This window comes from Leuresthes tenuis, unplaced genomic scaffold (assembly GCF_036924035.1).
Source record: "Leuresthes tenuis unplaced genomic scaffold, fLeuTen1.0.hap1 SCAF_48, whole genome shotgun sequence".
Classification (NCBI taxonomy): Eukaryota; Metazoa; Chordata; class Actinopteri; order Atheriniformes; family Atherinopsidae; genus Leuresthes; species Leuresthes tenuis.
The window spans coordinates 511,409-530,973 of NW_027325402.1; the positions used below are offsets into that span (position 1 = coordinate 511,409).

At 42.5% G+C, this 19,565-nt stretch overlaps 2 non-coding genes across 2 annotated transcripts; both read right to left on the reverse strand.

Moving 5' to 3' along the window:
• Positions 1 to 1,099: 1,099 nt before the first annotated feature.
• LOC140285621 (U2 spliceosomal RNA) lies at positions 1,100 to 1,283 on the reverse strand. The gene has a single exon (XR_011910630.1). It is a non-coding gene; the product is annotated as a U2 spliceosomal RNA (small nuclear RNA).
• A 308-nt stretch (positions 1,284 to 1,591) lies between these two features.
• Positions 1,592 to 1,705, reverse strand: LOC140285596 (U5 spliceosomal RNA). The gene has a single exon (XR_011910607.1). It is a non-coding gene; the product is annotated as a U5 spliceosomal RNA (small nuclear RNA).
• Positions 1,706 to 19,565: the final 17,860 nt, after the last annotated feature.

The following is a 19,565-nucleotide window of genomic DNA, read 5'->3' on the forward strand; positions in this document are numbered from 1 at the left end:
GGCTTCCTGGGTTCTGTGCTCTGTGGGGGCTGCTGGTGGCCCGGGTCTTGTGGCCCTCTCTGCCTGCTTCTGATTGCTTGGGGGGGCTGTGGATTGTGGCCCTGTATGCTTATACACTCATAACTAAGCACGGTTATCATGTAGGTCCTGTGCCATGGGTGTTGCATGTTCTCACACACACACAACCACATTCATTAGTCCAGTAGCATGGTCGCTAAGCAGTTGATGTATTATCATGTCGTCTCAGGTCATCTATATCCACAGCTGTGTTGTATGCGATGTATGTTCTGTTTTTCTCTTCTTTCCTCTTCTTCTTTCCTTGTCCCCCGGTCCGGTTCAGTTCTATTACATGTCATATATTGTAAACAGAAATAAATAAATGGGCATCAAGGGGAGCTTTACATTTATAAAACTTCCCTTGGCAAAGCAAATCTGTTTGGCATCAAAGGTATTCAGACTACAATTCTGCTGCCATAATGCTGAACACGATAAGGGGAAAAAAAAAAAAAGTAAAGAAGACAGTTCTGCCGAAAGCCAGGGACTAGACCTGTTCTAAGTTCTGTACTTTTTAAAAGGGAGCCAACACAGGACAGGAGGGCCTGATGTCCACCAGGCTCGGGGCCTGCAGCGACCATATTCTGGGAGCTACTGTACCCCCAGAAGGTACCCATCCTGCCCCACCCCACTAAACCCAACCCCACTCCGGAGGACCTCTACAAAAAACAAACAAACAACAACAAAAAACAAACAAACAAACCACCCGGTCACACCAGTCGCAGCAGCCCGGGCCTGAGACCCACCATCACCCAGGCCCCCCCAGGCCCCCCCTCAACAGGTGCGCTCTTGTGAAAAAGCAAACAGCGGCAGCAACAAAAACACAACGGGAACACCGTATTGAGGCTTTGTTCTGACCGCTCATTTGGTATGGCGTTTCTTTCAAGCAATTCTCCCGGTTAGCTCACACTCGGCTCGCTCCCAGAGCTGTGTTAAAGTCTACTTCGCATTCACTCTCTTTTCTCAGCAGACTAAAAGAAAGTTTCATCTTGGGCTCCCTGAAACTTCCATCCTGCACCGCTGTTTGCTTTTTCACAAGAGCAGAGAAGAGCGCACCGTTCCCAGCGGCACTGCAGTACTGGGTCGATGCTTGGAGTGAACGGAGCAAGGTTCTTTTTCAACTCCTATTCTTAAAAATCCATTTAATATGTAGTCCTCGTATAGAGGACATATTAAACTGATAAGAACAGATACTACACTTGATCTTAGCCAAAAGGCCGAGAAGCGATAACTGTCCACTGTTTCAGGTCCGAGGGCCCTTGCTGGCACAATGCGCACTTGTAGCAGTGTTCTTTTTATGGCCATAGGTGGCCAGAGTGTCACGTTGCACCTCCGCCCACCCGCTGCACTGAGCACTCTTCAGCCCTTTTAAATGGTATAACTTTGCACTCCCGCATGCTCCAGCAAGCACCATTCAAGCAACAACTTTGCACTCCAGCTTCGAACATCGGCACAATCGCAACAAGTAAGGCGACTCTACTCAGAGAAGTCACTCTGCACAGTAACAAGATTTCTTTTGCACAGACAGAAAGGGCTTCACCCGCAAAGGTAAAGCCTGCCAAAAATAGAAACAACTCATTAGTGCTGCTCTCCACGAAAGTCTTTAGTAAAAGGCGAAAGACTTGTATGTTATGAAGAGAAACCAGAGTACGATTATCCGTCACTGCGGGAGCAGGGCATCAGGCTAGTTGCCATAGCCACCTTCCCCATGGTGAGCGTTGCTTGGTTGAAACGCTTGCCCCTGTGCAATCGACAAGGCAGCAACAAAAACACCACGGGAACACCGTATTGAGGCTTTGTTCTGACCGCTCATTTGGTGTCGCGTTTCTTTCAAGCAATTCTCCCGGTTAGCCCACACTCGGCTCGCTCCCAGAGCCGTGTTAAAGTCTACTTCGCATTCACTCTCTTTTCTCAGCAGACTCTTGGGATTTTATCTATAAAATGAATTCCTTCACTCAAACTATGTTAAAACTGCTTTGTCCTTCATATTTACCATGTCTAGAAAGATTTAAACAAAAAAAAAACAACGTTGTACTTTGCAGTAAAAGAAAGAGCAAATCTAAAGTTTCAGGAATCCGAGAATAAGCTTACTTTCATGAGTTCTTCACGATTTCGGATTTTGCTATAAAATGAATTCCTTCACTCAAACTAAATTAAAACTGCTAAACCGCTAATCTGTTACATGTAAGGCAGATGTCAAATTCACCGAAATAGGATCTAAGGGTATTCGGCCAATCGAGCTGTAGCAGCTTTGGTAAAAGAGTATAAGTTGAAGAGTTTGTGAATAAAGGTGTGCGCACACATAGTGAGCTGTAGGAAAATAGGCAGGGAGCAATGCCGGCTGGGGTATATGTTCTTGTATGTTGTCTGACTGTTTGATTTGAATGTGTTGTGTAAGTGTCCTGTTGAATGTTACATGTTTGGGCTTTGACACTTCACTGTGGTTGTTAACTGTGTGGTGTGTCCTGAAATGTTATATGTTTGGGCTGTGTGACATGCTTAATGCTTGTCAGTAGCTACCCACTTATTCATATATAGCAACTGACAACATAAGAAGTCTGGACATACTTTGATAGTAGTTGTAGAAGTATCCTTATTGATAATAGATAAACTAATTCATAGTGATAGAACAGTAGATGAACAGGTGCCTGCACATGTCTCACGAAAATAAAATGGGTGTATGATTGCTGACGGCAGAGCAATACTGCCAAACTTATGAGTTCTTGTGGCAAACTTGATTCAGTGTCTTGACGTGTATACGCTGTTTCGCTGACTTGATTGTCACAAGAAACAAAGTGTGTTTGATAAGATCCGACCATTTTATTACGGGAGGATCAGTATGTATGGATTCTGATGTGACTGATAAACCCATTCGTATCGTAAGCATAATCTAATACGTGAGACAACGCCCTGGCACACAATCAAAAAAAAAAAGAGAGAGCGGTTTTGTGTCCCCACAGTCCATAATGTAGAACAGAGAGAAAAAAGCCTTTCTGATTTGGTGTGTGTGCTCACAGTGCAGAGTGTAGAGAAAAGAGAGAAAAGAAAGCCGTTTTGGTGTCACGGGTGTTGTGACTTACACACACACATTTCTGAATTGAGAAAGGAAATTATTTTAGAGGAAGCACTAGAGTTTAGATCCCACATTTGTTGATAGGCATTCATTTATTTCTTCACTTCTGATGAAGTTTCAACAATAAACAACAAACTTTGTATTATGAGAAAGAACCAGACTCATTCTTCAGGAATCCGAAAATAAGCTCTATTTTACGAGTTATGCACGAATTCGGATTCTCCTATAAAACGAATTCCTTAACTCTAACCAAGTTAAGACTGCTTTGTCCTTCATATTTATTCATGTCTAATCAAGTTTCAACGATAAACAACGTTGTACTTTGTACTTCTTCAGCAATAAGCATCTCTCGACATATGACGAAATACAGATTTTGCTATAAAATTAATTCCTTCTATCAGCCTGACTTAAAACTGTTTGTCCTCCTTATTTATCCACTTCAAATCAAGTTTCAACAATTAAAAAAATGTTGTAGTTTGAGAAAAAACAACTTAATCTTAAGCAATCAGTAGGGTAAGAAAGGGTAAGAAAAGGTGCAAATGCCAACCATACATCACTAAAAGGTGGAGCGGAAGTATTCGGCTGCAAGTAGGTGCGAATGCCTGACAATGTATGATCAAAAGAGGGAGCGGAGGTTTTCGGCTGCAAGGTCTGAATGTCCAACCATAATTTGTAAAAACCGGGGAAGAAAAGGCTCGAAAGCCCGACTATACACCATCAAAAGCGGGAACGGAGGTGTTCGGCTGCAAGTAGGTGTGAATGTTCGACCATAATTTGTAAAAAGCGGGTAAGAAAAGGTTCGAATGCCCGACTATATATTAACCAAAGCAGGAGGAGAGGTCTTCGGATAAGAGTGGGTGAGAATTTACAACCATAATCTATAAAATGCGGTGAAAAAAAAGGTGTGAATACCCCATAGAACACTAAAAGGTAGAGCGGAAGTGTTCGGCTGCAAGAAGGTGTGAATGTCTGACCATAGTTTGTAAAAAGCGGGAAAGAAAAGGTTCAAATGCCCGAACATACACCATCAAAGGAGGGAGCGGAGGTGTTCCGCTGTAAGAAGGTGTGAATGTCCGACCATAGTTGGCAAAAAGCAGGTAAGAAAAGGTTAAAATACCCGATTGTACACAATCAATAGCGGGAGCAGAGTTGTTCCGCTACTAAAAGGTGTGAAAGTCCGACCATGGTTTGTAAAAAGCGGGTAAGAAAAGGTGCGAATGCCCGACAATGTATGATCAAAAGAGGGTGCAGAGTTTTTCGTCTGAAACAAGGTCTGAATGTCCATCCATATTTTGTAAAAATCTGGGAAGAAAAGGCTCGAAAGCCCGACTATACACCATCAACAGCTGGAGCGGAGGTGTTCAGCTGCAAGAAGGTCTGAATGTCCATCAATAATTGCTAGAAAACATGGAAGAGAATTTTCGAATATCAAACCGCACATGATCATAAGCGGGAGAGGAGGTGTTCAAATGCAAGAAGGTGTGAATGTCCACCCATAATTACTGCAAAATGGGTAAGAAAAGGTACGAATGCCCAACCATACATGATCCTAACAGGGAGCGGAGGTGCTTGGCTGCGACAAGGTGTGTATGTCCACCCATAATTAATGAAAAGCGGGCAACAAGTAGGTTTGAATACCCATCATCAAAAGCAGGAGTGGATGTGTTCGGCTTCAAGAAGGTTTGAATGTCTGACCATAGTTTGTAAAAAGCGGGTAAGAAAAGGTTCGAATGCCCGAACATACACCATCAAAGGAGGGAGCGGAGGTGTTCCGCTGTAAGAAGGTGTGAATGTCCAACCATAATTGGCAAAAAGCAGGTAAGAAAAGGTTAAAATACCCTATTGTACACAATCAATAGCGGGAGCAGAGTTGTTCCGCTACTAAAAGGTGTGAAAGTCCGACCATGAATTGTAAAAAGCAGGTAAGAAAAGGTGCGAATGCCCGACAATGTATGATCAAAAGAGGGAGCGGAGGTTTTCGGCTGAAAGAAGGTCTGAATGTCCATCCATAATTTGTAAAAATCGGGGAAGAAAAGGCTCGAAAGCCCGACTATACACCATCAACAGCTGGAGCGGAGGTGTTCAGCTGCAAGAAGGTCTGAATGTCCATCAATAAGTGCTAGAAAACATGGAAGAGAATTTTCGAATATCAAACCGCACATGATCATAAGCGGGAGAGGAGGTGTTAAAATGCAAAAAGGTGTGAATGTCCACCCATAATTACTGCAAAATGGTTAAGAAAAGGTACGAATGCCCAACCATACATCATCAAAAGCAGGAGTGGATGTGTTCGGCTACAAGAAGGTTTTAATGTCCGACCATAGTTTGTAAAAAGCGGGTAAGAAAAGGTTCGAGTGCCCGAATATACACCATCAGAAGAGGGAGCGGAGGTGTTCCGCTGTAAGACGGTGTGAATGTCCAACAATAGTTGGTAAAAAGCGGGTAAGAAAAGGTTAAAATACCCGACTGTACACAATCAATAGCGGGAGCGGAGTTGTTCGGCTACAAGAAGGTGTGAAAGTCCGACCATGGTTTGTAAAAAGCGGGTAAGAAAAGGTGCGAATGCCCGACAATGTATGATCAAAAGAGGGAGTGGAGGTTTTCGGCTGCAAGAAGGTCTGAATGTCCAACCATAATTTGTAAAAACCGGGGAAGAAAAGGCTCGAAAGCCCGACTATACACCATCAAAAGTGGGAGCGGAGGTGTTCAGCTTCAAGACGGTCTGAATGTCCATCAATAATTGCTAGAAAACATGAAAGAAAATTTTCGAATATCAAACCACACATCATCATAAGCGGGAGAGGAGGTGTTCAGCTGCAAGAAGGTGTGAATGTCTACCCATAATTACTGAAAAATGGGTAAGAAAAGGTGCGAATGCCTAACCATACATCATCAAAAGAGGGAGCGGAGGTGTTCCGCTGTAAGACGGTGTGAATGTCCGACCATAGATGGTAAAAAGCGGGTAAGAAAAGGTTAAATTACCCGACTGTACACAATGAAAAGAGGGAGCGGAGTTGTTCAGCTAAGAGAAGGTGTGAAAGTCCGACCTTGGTTTGTAAAAAGCGGGTAAGAAAAGGTTCGTATGCCCGAATATACACCATCAAAAGCGGAAGCGGAGGTGTTCGGCTGCAAGATATTGTGAACGTCCGACCAAAGTTTGTAAAAAGCAGTTAAGAAAAGGTTCGAATATCTAACCAAACATAAGAATGAGTCTTTTCCGCTGTAGAATGCCCGACTATAGACCATCAAATGCGGGAGCGGAGGTGTTCGGCTCTGAGTAGGTGTGAATGTCCGACCATAATTGCTGAAGAATGTGTTAGAAAAGGTAAGAATGCTGGACCATACATTATCAAAAGCGGTAGAGGTGGTGTTCGGCTTCAAAAAGGTGTGACTGTTCGACTAAAGTTTGTAAAAAGTGGGTAAGACAAGGTTGCTAATGCCTGACAATGTATGATCAAAAGCGGGAGCGGAGGTGTTCAGCTGCAAGAAGGTCTACATGTCCATCAATAATTGCTAGAAAACATGAAAGAAACTTTTCGAAAATCATACCGCACATGATCATAAGTGGGATAGGAGGTGTTCAGCTGCAAGGTGTGAATGTCCACCCATAATTCCTGAAAAATGGGCAAAAAAAAGGTGTGAATGCCCAACCATACATCATCAAAAGCAGGAGTGGAAGTGTTCAGCTACAAGAAGGTGTGAACGTCCAACCAAAATATGTAAAAAGAAGTTAAGAAAAGTTTCGAATATCCAACCAAACATAATCAAAAGCGGGAGCAGAGCTGTTCGACTGCAAGTAGGTGTGAATGTCAGATCATAATTTGCAAAAAGCTGATGAGAAAGGGTGAGAATGCCCGACTATACATCATCAAATGCGGGAGCGGAGTTGTTCGGCTGTGAGTAGGTGTGAATCTCCGACCATAATTGCTGAAAAATGTGTTAGAAAAGGTAAAAATGCCGGTCCATACATCATCAAAAGCGAGAGAGGTTGTGTTCGGCTGCAAGTAGGTGTGAATGTCCAGCCATAATTACTCACAAACGGGTAAGAAAAGGTAGTATTGCCAGACCATATATGATCAAAACAGGGAGCGGAGGTGGTTCAGCTGCAAGAAGGTTTGAATGTCAAACTAAAGTTAAAATATATTAACAAAAGCGGGAGGAGAGGTCTTCGGATGAAAGTGGTTGAAAATTTCCAACCATAATGTATAAAATGCGGTGAAAAAAAAGGTGTGATAGAACACTAAAAGGTGGAGCGGAAGTGTTCGGCTGCAAGAAGGTGTGAATGTCCGACTATATTTGGTGAAAAGCAGGTGAAGCAAGGTCTGAATGCCCAACCTTACATCATCAAAAGCAAGATCAGAGTTGTTTGGCTGCAAGAAGGCCATAGTTTGCCAAAAGCGGGTAAGGTGCGAATGTCCGACCAAATATCAACAAAATTTGGGGCGGAGGTTTTCGGATGCAAGTGGGTGTGAATATCCCACCATACAAGTATGGTGGAGAGGAAGCTGTGAATAGCCGACCATAGTTTGGAAAAAGCGGGTAAGAAAAGGTTTGAATGCCCGAACATACACCATCAAAAGAGGGAGCGGAGGTGTTCCGCTGTACGAAGGTGTGAATGTCCGACCATACTTGGTAAAAAGCGGGTAAGAAAAGGTTAAAATACCTGACTGTACACAATCAATAGCGGGAGCGGATGTGTTCGACTACAAGAAGGTGTGACAGTCTGACCATGGTTTGTAAAAAGCGGGTAAGAAAAGGTGCGAATGTCCGACAATGTATGATCAAAAGAGAGAGCGGAGGTTTTCGGATACACGAAGGTTTGAAAGTCCTACCATAGTTTGTAAATAGCGGGTAAGAAAAGGTTTGAATGCCCGACTATACACCATCAAAAGAGGGAGCGGAGGTGTTCCGCTGTACGAAGGTGTGAATGTCCGATCATACTTGGTAAAAAGCGGGTAAGAAAAGGTTAAAATACCCGACTGTACACAATCAATAGCGGGGAGCGGAGTTGTTCGGCTACAAGAAGGTGTGAAAGTCCGACCATGGTTTGTAAAAAGCAGTTAAGAAAAGGTTCGAATATCCAACCAAACATAATCAAAAGCGGGAGCAGAGCTGTTCGACTGCAAGTAGGTGTGAATGTCCAGCCATAATTACTCACAAACGGGGGAAGAAAAGGTAGTATTGCCAGACCATACATGATCAAAACAGGGAGCGGAGGTTCAGCTGCAAGGTGTGAATGTCTGACTATAGTTTGTAAAAAGCGGGTAAGACAAGGTGCGAATGCCCAACAATGTATGATCAAAAGAGAGAGCGGAGGTGTTCGGCTGCAAGGTCTGAATGTCCAACCATAATTTGTAAAAACCGGGTAAGAAAAGGCTCGAAAGCCCGACTATACATCATCAAAAGCGGGAGCGGAGGTCTTCAGCTGCAAGAAGGTGTGAATGTTCGACTAAAATTTGTAAAAAGCTGGTAAGACAAGGAGCGATGTCCCGACATTGTATGATCAAAAGCGGGAGCAGAGGTGTCCAGCTGTGAGTAGGTGTGAATGTCCGACCATAATTGCTGAAAAATGTGTTAGAAAAGGTAAGAATACTGGACCATACATCATCAAAATTGGGAGAGGTGGTGTTCGGCTGCAAGAAGGTGTGAAAGTCTGACAATGGTTTGTAAAAAGCGGGTAAAAAAAGGTTCGAATGCCCGAATATACATCATCAAAAGCGGAAGCGGAGGTGTTCGGATGCAAGAAGGTGTGAACGTCCGACCAAAGTTTGTAAAAAGCAGTGAAAAGCGAGAAAAAGCATTTCGTGAGTTCTGCATGATTTGGGATTTTGCTTATAAAATGCATTACTTCACTCAAACTATGTTAAAACTGATTTGTCCTTCATATTTACCATGTCTAGAAATATTTAAACAAAAAAACAACGTTGTACTTTGCAGTAAAAGAAAGAGCAAATCTAAAGTTTCAGGAATCCGAGAATAAGCTTACTTTCATGAGTTCTGCACGATTTCGGATTTTGCTATAAAATGAATTGCTTTGCTCAAACCAAGTTAAAACTGCTTTGTCCTTCCATATTCATCAATGTCTAGATCGACTTCAACAAAGAAAAACATTGGACTTTGCAGTAGAAGAAGTTGAAATCCATCTACACATTGATAATTATGAAGGACAAAGCAGTTCCCACTTGCCCATAAGAAAATAAGCTTATTCTCGGATTCCTGATCCTTCAGTGTTGCTCTTTCTTCTACTGCAAAATACAATGTTGTTCTTTGTTGAAGTCGATCTAGACATTGATAAATATGAAGGAAAAAGCAGTTTTAACTTGGTTTGAGTGAATGAATTCATTTTATACATAAAATCCGAAATCGTGCAGAACTCATGAAAATAAGCTTATTCTCGGATTCCTAAAACTTTTGATTGGCTCTTTCTTTTACTGCAAAGTACAACGTTGTTTTTTTGTTTAAATCTATCGAGACATTGATAAATATGAAGGTAAAAGCCGTTTTAACATAGTTTGAGTGAAAGAATTGATTTTATAGATAAAATCCCAAATCATGCAGAACTCCTCAAAAGGGGCATATGGCTTAATCACAAGTGTGGTTCTTTCTCATTCAGGGTAGTATGAGGAAGTTTATGCTTGAAATATATGTAGAAATGGGTACATATGAAGGACAAAGCAGTGTTAACTTAGTTTGAGTGAAGAAATTCATTTTATACATAAAATCCCAAATCATGCAGAACGTATGAAAAGAAGCTTATTCTCGGATTCCTGATCCTTCAGTTTTGCTCTTTCTTCTACTGCAAAATACAATGTTGTTCTTTGTTGAAGTCGATCTAGACATTGATAAATATGAAGGAAAAAGCAGTTTTAACTTGGTTTGAGTGAATGAATTCATTTTATACATAAAATCCGAAATCGTGCAGAACTCATGAAAATAAGCTTATTCTCGGATTCCTAAAACTTTTGATTTGCTCTTTCTTTTATTGCAAAGTACAACGTTGTTTTTTGTTTAAATCTATCGAGACATTGATAAATATGAAGGTAAAAGCCGTTTTAACATAGTTTGAGTGAAGGAATTAATTTTATAGATAAAATCCCAAATCATGCAGAACTCCTCAAAAGGGAGGTATGGCTTAATCACAAGTGTGGCTCTTTCTCATTCAGGGTAATATGAGGAAGTTTATGCTTGAAATATATGTAGAAATGGGTACATATGAAGGACAAAGCCATGTTAACTTAGTTTGCGTGAAGAAATTCATTTTATACATAAAATCCGAAATCGTGCAGAACTCATGAAAATAAGCTTATTCTCGGATTCCTAAAACTTTTGACTTGCACTTTCTTTTACTGCAAAGTACAACGTTGTTTTTTGTTGAAATCTATCTAGACATTGATAAATACCAGCCGAAACTCTGCTGCCGCTTATGATAATTTATGGTTGGGCATTCTTACCTTTTCTTACCCGCTTTTTACAAATTATGATCTTACATTCACACCTACTTGCAGTCGAACACCTTCTCATCCACTTATGATCATGTGCGGTTGGGCTTTCGCACCTTTTCTTACCCATTTTTCAGTAATTATGGGTGGACATTCAGACCTTCTTGCAGCCGAAAACCTCCGCTCCTCTTTTGATCATACATTGTCGGGAATTCACACCTTGTCTTACCCGCTTTTTACAAATTTTAGTCGGACATTCAAACCTTCTTGCAGCTGAACCACCTCCGCTCCCTGTTTTGATCATATATGGTCTGGCAATAGTACCTTTTCTTACCCGTTTGTGAGTAATTATGGCTGGACATTCACACCTTCTTGCAGCCGAACACAACCTCTCCCGCTTTTGATGATATATGGTCCGGCATTCTTACCTTTTCTAACACATTTTTCAGCAATTATGGTCGGACATTCACACCTACTCACAGACGAACACCTCCGCTCCCACATTTGATAGTGTATAGTCGGGCATTCTCACCCTTTCTCATCAGCTTTTTGCAAATTATGATCTGATATTCACACCTACTTGCAGTCGAACAGCTCTGCTCCCGCTTTTGATTATGTTTGGTTGGATATTCGAACATTTTCTTAATGCTTTTTACAAACTTTGGTCGGACGTTCACACCGTCTTGCAGCCGAACACCTCCGCTTCCGCTTTTGATGGTGTATAGTCGGGCATTCGAGCCTTTTCTTAACCACCTATTACTTACTATGGTTGGACATTCAAACCTTCTTGTAGCCGAACACATCCGCTCCTGCTTTTGATGATGTATGATTTGGCATTCGCACCTTTTCTTACCCATTTTTCAGTAATTATTGGTCGGACGTTCAGACCTTCTTGCACCTGAACACCTCTGCTCCCGCTTTTGATGGTGTATAGTCGGGCTTTCGAGCCTTTTCTTCCCCGATTTTTACAAATTATGGTTGGACATTCAGACCTTGCAGCCGAAAACCTCCGCTCCCTCTTTTGATCATACATTGTCGGGCATTCGCCCCTTGTCTTACACGGTTTTTACAAACTTTAGTCAGACATTCACACCTTGCAGCTGAACCACCTCCATTCCCTGTTTTGATCATGTGTGGTCTGGAAATACTACCTTTTCTTCCCCCGTTTGTAAGTAATTATGGCTGGACATTCACATCTACTTGCAGCCGAAAAACCACCTCTCCCGCTTTTGATGATGTATTGTCCGGCATTCTAGTCTTTTCTATCACATTTTTCAGCAATTATGATCTGACATTCACACCTACTTGCAGTCGAACAGCTCTGCTCCCGCTTTTGATTATGTTCGGTTGGATATTCAAACCTTTTCTTAACTGCTTTTTACAAACTTTGGTCGGACGTTCACACCTTCTTGCAGCCGAACACCACCTCTCCCGATTTTGATGATGTATGGACCGGCATTCTTACCTTTTCTAACACATTTTTCAGCAATTATGGTTGGAGAATCACACCTACTCACAGCCGAACAACTCCGCTACCGCATTTGATGGTGTATAGTCGGGATTTCTCACCCTTTCTCATCAGCTTTTTGCAAATTATTCTCTAACATTCACACCTACTTGCAGTTGAACAGCTCTGCTCCCGCTTTTGATTATGTTTGGTTAGATAATCGAACCTTTTCTTATCTGCTTTTTTACAAACTTTGGTCGGACGTTCACACCTTCTTGCAGCCGAACACCTACGCTTCCGGTTTTGATAGTGTATATTCGGGCATACGAACCTTTTCTTACCCGCTTTTTACAAACCATGGTCGGACTTTCACAATTTCTCTTAGCTTAACAACTCCGCTCCCTCTTTTGATTGTGTACAGTCGGGTATTTTAACCTTTTCTTACCCGCTTTTTACCAACTATGATCGGACATTCACACCGTCTTACAGCGGAACACCTCCGCTCCCTCTTTTGATGGTGTATGTTCGGGCATTCGAACCTTTTCTTACCCGCTTTTTACAAACCAGGGTCGGACTTTCACACCTTTTAGTAGCCGAACAACTCCGCTCCCGCTATTGATTGTGTACAGTCGGGTATTTTACCTTTTCTTACCCGCTTTTTACCAACTATGGTCAGACATTCACACCGTCTTACAGCGGAACACCTCCTCTCCCGCTTATGATCATATACGGTTTGATATTCGAAAATTTACTTTCTTGTTTTAAAGCAATTATTGATGGACATTCAAACCTTCTTTTTGATGGTGTATAGTCGGGCTTTCGAGCCTTTTCTTCCCTGTTTTTACAAACCATGATCGGACTTTCACACCTTCTTGTAGCCGAACAACTCCGCTCCCGCTATTGATTGTGTACAGTCGGGTATTTTAACCTTTTCTTACCCGCTTTTTACCAACTATGGTCGGACATTCACACCGTCTTACAGCGGAACACCTCTGCTCCCACTTTTGATGGTGTATAGTCGGGCATTCGAACCTTTTCTTACCCGCTTTATACAAACTATGGTGGGACATTCAAACCTTCTTGTATCCGAAAACCTCCGCTCTCTCTTTTGATCATACATTGTCGGACATTCGCACCTTTTCTTACCCGCTTTTTACAAACCATGGTCGGACTTTCACACCTTCTTGTAACCGAACACATCCGCTCCCGCTATTGATTGTGTACAGTCGGGTATTTGAACCTTTTCTTACCCGCTTTTTACCAACTATGGTCGGACATTCACACCTTCGTACAGCGGAACACCTCCGCTCCCTCTTTTGATGGTGTATGTTCGGGTATTCAAACCTTTTCTTACCCGCTTTTTCCAAACTATGGTCGGCTATTCACAGCTTCCTCTCCACCATACTTGTATGGTTGGATATTCACACCCACTTGCATCCGAAGACCTCTGCCCCAAATTTTGTTGATATTTAGTCGGACATTCGCACCTTACCCGCCTTTGGCAAACTATGGCCTTCTTGCAGCGAAACACCTCTGGTCTCGCTTTTGATGATGTAAGGTTGGGCATTCAGACCTTGCTTCACCTGCTTTTCACCAAATATAGTCGGACATTCACACCTTCTTTCAGCCGAACACTTCCGCTCCACCTTTTAGTGTTCTATCACACCTTTTTTTCACCGCATTTTATACATTATGGTCGGAAATTTTCAACCACTCTCATCCGAAGACCTCTCCTCCCGCTTTCTTTAATATATTTGAACTTTAGTCGGACATTCAAACCTTCTTGCAGCTGAACCACCTCCGCTCCCTGTTTTGATCATATATGGTCTGGCAATACTACCTTTTCTTACCCGTTTGTGAGTAATTATGGCTGGACATTCACACCTACTTGCAGCCGAACACAACCTCTCTCGCTTTTGATGATGTATGGACCGGCATTTTTACCTTTTCTAACACATTTTTCAGCAATTATGGTCGGAGATTCACACCTACTCACAGCCGAACAACTCCGCTCCCGCATTTGATGATGTATAGTCGGGCATTCTCACCCTTTCTCATCAGCTTTTTGCAAATTATGATCTGACATTCACACCTACTTGCAGTCGAAAAGCTCTGCTCCCGCTTTTGATTATGTTTGGTTGGATATTCGAACCTTTTCTTAACTGCTTTTTACATATTTTGGTTGGACGTTCACACCTTCTTGTAGCCGAACACTTCCACTCCTGCTTTTGATGATGTATGGTTGGGCATTCACACCTTTTTTTTGCCCATTTTTCAGGAATTTTGGGTGGACATTCACACCTTGCAGCTGAACACCTCCTATCCCACTTATGATCATGTGCGGTTTGATTTTCGAAAAGTTTCTTTCATGTTTTCTAGCAATTATTGATGGACATTTAGACCTTCTTGCAGCTGAACACCACCTCTCCCGATTTTGATTATGTATGGACCGGCATTTTTACCTTTTCTAACACATTTTTCAGCAATTATGGTTGGAGATTCACACCTACTCACAGCCGAACAACTCCGCTCCCGCATTTGATGGTGTATAGTCGGGCATTCTCACCCTTTCTCATCAGCTTTTTGCAAATTATGATCTGACATTCACACCTACTTGCAGTTGAACAGCTCTGCTCCCGCTTTTGATTATGTATGGTTGGATATTCGAACCTTTTCTTAACTGCTTTTTACAAACTTTGGTTGGACGTTCACACCTTCTTGTAGCCGAACACATGCACTCCTGCTTTTGATGATGTATGGTTGGGCATTCGCACCTTTTTTTTTACCCATTTTTCAGGTATTATGGGTGGACATTCACACCTTCTTGCAGCTGAACACCTCTTCTCCCACTTATGATCATGTGTGGTTTGATTTTCGAAAATTTTCTTTCATGTTTTCTAGCAATTATTGATGGACATTTAGACCTTCTTGCAGCTGAACACCACCTCTCCCAATTTTGATTATGTATGGACCGGCATTTTTACCTTTTCTAACACATTTTTCAGCAATTATGGTTGGAGATTCACACCTACTAACAGCCGAACAACTCCGCTACCGCATTTGATGGTGTATAGTCAGGCATTCTCACCCTTTCTCATCAGCTTTTTGCAAATTATGATCTGACATTCACGCCTACTTGCAGTCGAACAGCTCTGCTCCCGCTTTTGATTATGTTTAGTTAGATATTCGAACCTTTTCTTAACTGCTTTTTACAAACTTTGGTCGGACGTTCACAATATCTTGCAGCCGAACACCTCCGCTTCCGCTTTTGATGGTGTATATTCGGGCATACGAACCTTTTCTTACCCGCTTTTTACAAACCAAGGTTGGACTTTCACACCTTCTCTTAGCTGAACAACTCCTCTCCCTCTTTTGATTGTGTACAGTCGTGTAATTTAACCTTTTCTTACCCGCTTTTTACCATCTATGTTCGGACATTCACACCGTCTTACAGCGGAACACCTCCGCTCCCTCTTTTGATGATGTATGGTTAGGCATTCGCACCTTTTCTTACCCATTTTTCAGTAATTATGGGTAGACATTCACACCTTCTTGCAGCTGAACACCTCCTCTCCCGCTTATGATCATGTGCAGTTTGATATTCGAAAATTTTCTTTCATGTTTTCTAGCAATTATTGATGGACATTCAGACCGTCTTGCAGCTGAACACCTCCGCTCCCACTTTTGATGGTGTATAGTCGGGCTTTCGAGCCTTTTCTTCCCCGGTTTTTACAAATTATGGTTGGACATTCAGACCTTCTTGCAGCCGAAAACCTCCACTCCCTCTTTTGATCATACATTGTCGGGCATTCGCACCTTTTCTTACCCGCTTTTTACAAACCATGGTCGGACTTTCACACCTTTTAGTAGCCGAACAACTCCGCTCCCGCTATTGATTGTGTACAGTCGGGTATTTTAACCTTTTCTTACCCGCTTTTTACCAACTATGGTTGGAAATTCACACCTTCTTACAGCAGAACACCTCCGCTCCCTGTTTTGATTATGTATGGTTTGACATTCGCACCTTCTCTCACCCGCCTTTTACTATGGTCGGCCATTCACAATTTCCTCTCCACCATACTTGTATGGTGGGATATTCACACCCACCTGCATCCGAAGACCTCCGCCCCCACTTTTGTTGATATTTAGTCGGTCATTCGCACCTTACCCGCTTTTGGCAAACTATGGCCTTCTTGCAGCCCAACACCTCTGATCTCGCTTTTGATGATGTAAGGTTGGGCATTCAGACCTTGCTTCACCTGCTTTTCACCAAATATAGTCGGACATTCACACCCACTTGCATCCGAAGACCTCCGCCCCAAATTTTGTTGATATTTAGTCGGACATTCGCACCTTACCCGCTTTTGGCAAACTATGGCCTTCTTGCAGCCAAACACCTCTGATCTCGCTTTTGATGATGTAAGGTTGGGCATTCAGACCTTGCTTCACCTGCTTTTCACCAAATATAGTCGGACATTCACACCTTCTTGCAGCCGAACACTTCCGCTCCACCTTTTAGTGTTCTATCACACCTTTTTTTCACCGCATTTTATACATTATGGTTGGAAATTTTCAACCACTCTCATCCGAAGACCTCTCCTCCCGCTTTTGTTAATATATTTGAACTTTAGTCGGACATTCAAACCTTCTTGCAGCTGAACCACCTCCGCTCCCTGTTTTGATCATATATGGTCTGGCAATACTACCTTTTCTTACCCGTTTGTGAGTAATTATGGCTGGACATTCACACCTACTTGCAGCCGAACACAACCTCTCTCGCTTTTGATGATGTATGGACCGGCATTCTTACCTTTTCTAACACATTTTCCAGCAATTATGGTCGGAGATTCACACCTACTCACAGCCGAACAACTCCGCTCCCGCATTTGATGGTGTATAGTCGGGCATTCTCACCCTTTCTCATCAGCTTTTTGCAAATTATGATCTGACATTCACACCTACTTGCAGTCGAACAGCTCTGCTCCCGCTTTTGATTATGTATGGTTGGATATTCGAACCTTTTCTTAACTGCTTTTTACAAACTTTGGTTGGACGTTCACACCTTCTTGTAGCCGAACACATGCACTCCTGCTTTTGATGATGTATGGTTGGGCATTCGCACCTTTTTTTTACCCATTTTTCAGGTATTATGGGTGGACATTCACACCTTCTTGCAGCTGAACACCTCCTCTCCCACTTATGATCTTGTGTGGTTTGAATTTCGAAAATTTTCTTTCATGTTTTCTAGCAATTATTGATGGACATTTAGACCTTCTTGCAGCTGAACACCACCTCTCCCGATTTTGATTATGTATGGACCGGCATTTTTACCTTTTCTAACACATTTTTCAGCAATTATGGTTGTAGATTCACACCTACTAACAGCCGAACAACTCCGCTTCCGCATTTGATGGTGTATAGTCGGGCATTCTCACCCTTTCTCATCAGCTTTTTGCAAATTATGATCTGACATTCACACCTACTTGCAGTCGAACAGCTCTGCTCCCGCTTTTGATTATGTATGGTTGGATATTCGAACCTTTTCTTAACTGCTTTTTACAAACTTTGGTCGGACATTCACACCTTCTTGTAGCCGCACACATGCACTCCTGCTTTTGATGATGTATGGTTGGGCATTCGCACCTTTTTTTTACCCATTTTTCAGGTATTATGGGTGGACATTCACACCTTCTTGCAGCTGAACACCTCCTCTCCCACTTATGATCATGTGTGGTTTGATTTTCGAAAATTTTCTTTCATGTTTTCTAGCAATTATTGATGGAAATTTAGACCTTCTTGCAGCTGCACACCACCTCTCCCGATTTTGATTATGTATGGACCGGCATTTTTACCTTTTCTAACACATTTTTCAGCAATTATGGTTGGAGATTCACACCTACTCACAGCCGAACAACTCCGCTACCGCATTTGATGGTGTATAGTCGGGCATTCTCACCCTTTCTCATCAGCTTTTTGCAAATTATGATCTGACATTCACACCTACTTCAAGTCGAACAGCTCTGCTCCCGCTTTTGATTATGTTTAGTTAGATATTCGAACCTTTTCTTAACTGCTTTTTACAAACTTTGGTCGGACGTTCACAATATCTTGCAGCCGAACACCTCCGCTTCCGCTTTTGATGGTGTATATTCGGGCATACGAACCTTTTCTTACCCGCTTTTTACAAACCAAGGTCGGACTTTCACACCTTCTCTTAGCTGAACAACTCCGCTCCCTCTTTTGATTGTGTACAGTCGTGTAATTTAACCTTTTCTTACCCGCTTTTTACCATCTATGTTCGGACATTCACACCGTCTTACAGCGGAACACCTCCGCTCTCTCTTTTGATGATGTATTGTTAGGCATTCGCACCTTTTCTTACCCATTTTTCAGTAATTATGGGTAGACATTCACACCTTCTTGCAGCTGAACACCTCCTCTCCCGCTTATGATCATGTGCAGTTTGATATTCGAAAATTTTCTTTCATGTTTTCTAGCAATTATTGATGGACATTCAGACCGTCTTGCAGCTGAACACCTCCGCTCCCACTTTTGATGGTGTATAGTCGGGCTTTCGAGCCTTTTCTTCCCCGGTTTTTACAAATTATGGTTGGACATTCAGACCTTCTTGCAGCCGAAAACCTCCACTCCCTCTTTTGATCATACATTGTCGGGCATTCGCACCTTTTCTTACCCGCTTTTACAAACCATGGTCGGACTTTCACACCTTTTAGTAGCCGAACAACTCCGCTCCCGCTATTGATTGTGTACAGTCGGGTATTTTAACCTTTTCTTACCCGCTTTTTACCAACTATGGTTGGACATTCACACCTTCTTACAGCAGAACACCTCCGCTCCCTGTTTTGATTATGTATGGTTTGACTTTCGCACCTTCTCTCACCCGCCTTTTACTATGGTCGGCCATTCACAGCTTCCTCTCCACCATACTTGTATGGTGGGATATTCACACCCACCTGCATCCGAAGACCTCCGCCCCCACTTTTGTTGATATTTAGTCGGTCATTCGCACCTTACCCGCTTTTGGCAAACTATGGCCTTCTTGCAGCCCAACACCTCTGATCTCGCTTTTGATGATGTAAGGTTGGGCATTCAGACCTTGCTTCACCTGCTTTTCACCAAATATAGTCGGACATTCACACCCACTTGCATCCGAAGACCTCCGCCCCAAATTTTGTTGATATTTAGTCGGACATTCGCACCTTACCTGCTTTTGGCAAACTATGGCCTTCTTGCAGCCAAACACCTCTGATCTCGCTTTTGATGATGTAAGGTTGGGCATTCAGACCTTGCTTCACCTGCTTTTCACCAAATATAGTCGGACATTCACACCTTCTTGCAGCCGAACACTTCCGCTTTTAGTGTTCTATGAGGCATTCACATATTTTTTTTCACCGTATTTTATAGAATAATTCTCACCCACTCTCATCCGAAGACCTCTCCTCCCGCTTTTGTTAATATATAGTCGGGCATTCGAACCTTTTCTTACCCGCTTTTTACAAATTATGGTCGAACATTCACACCTACTTGCAGC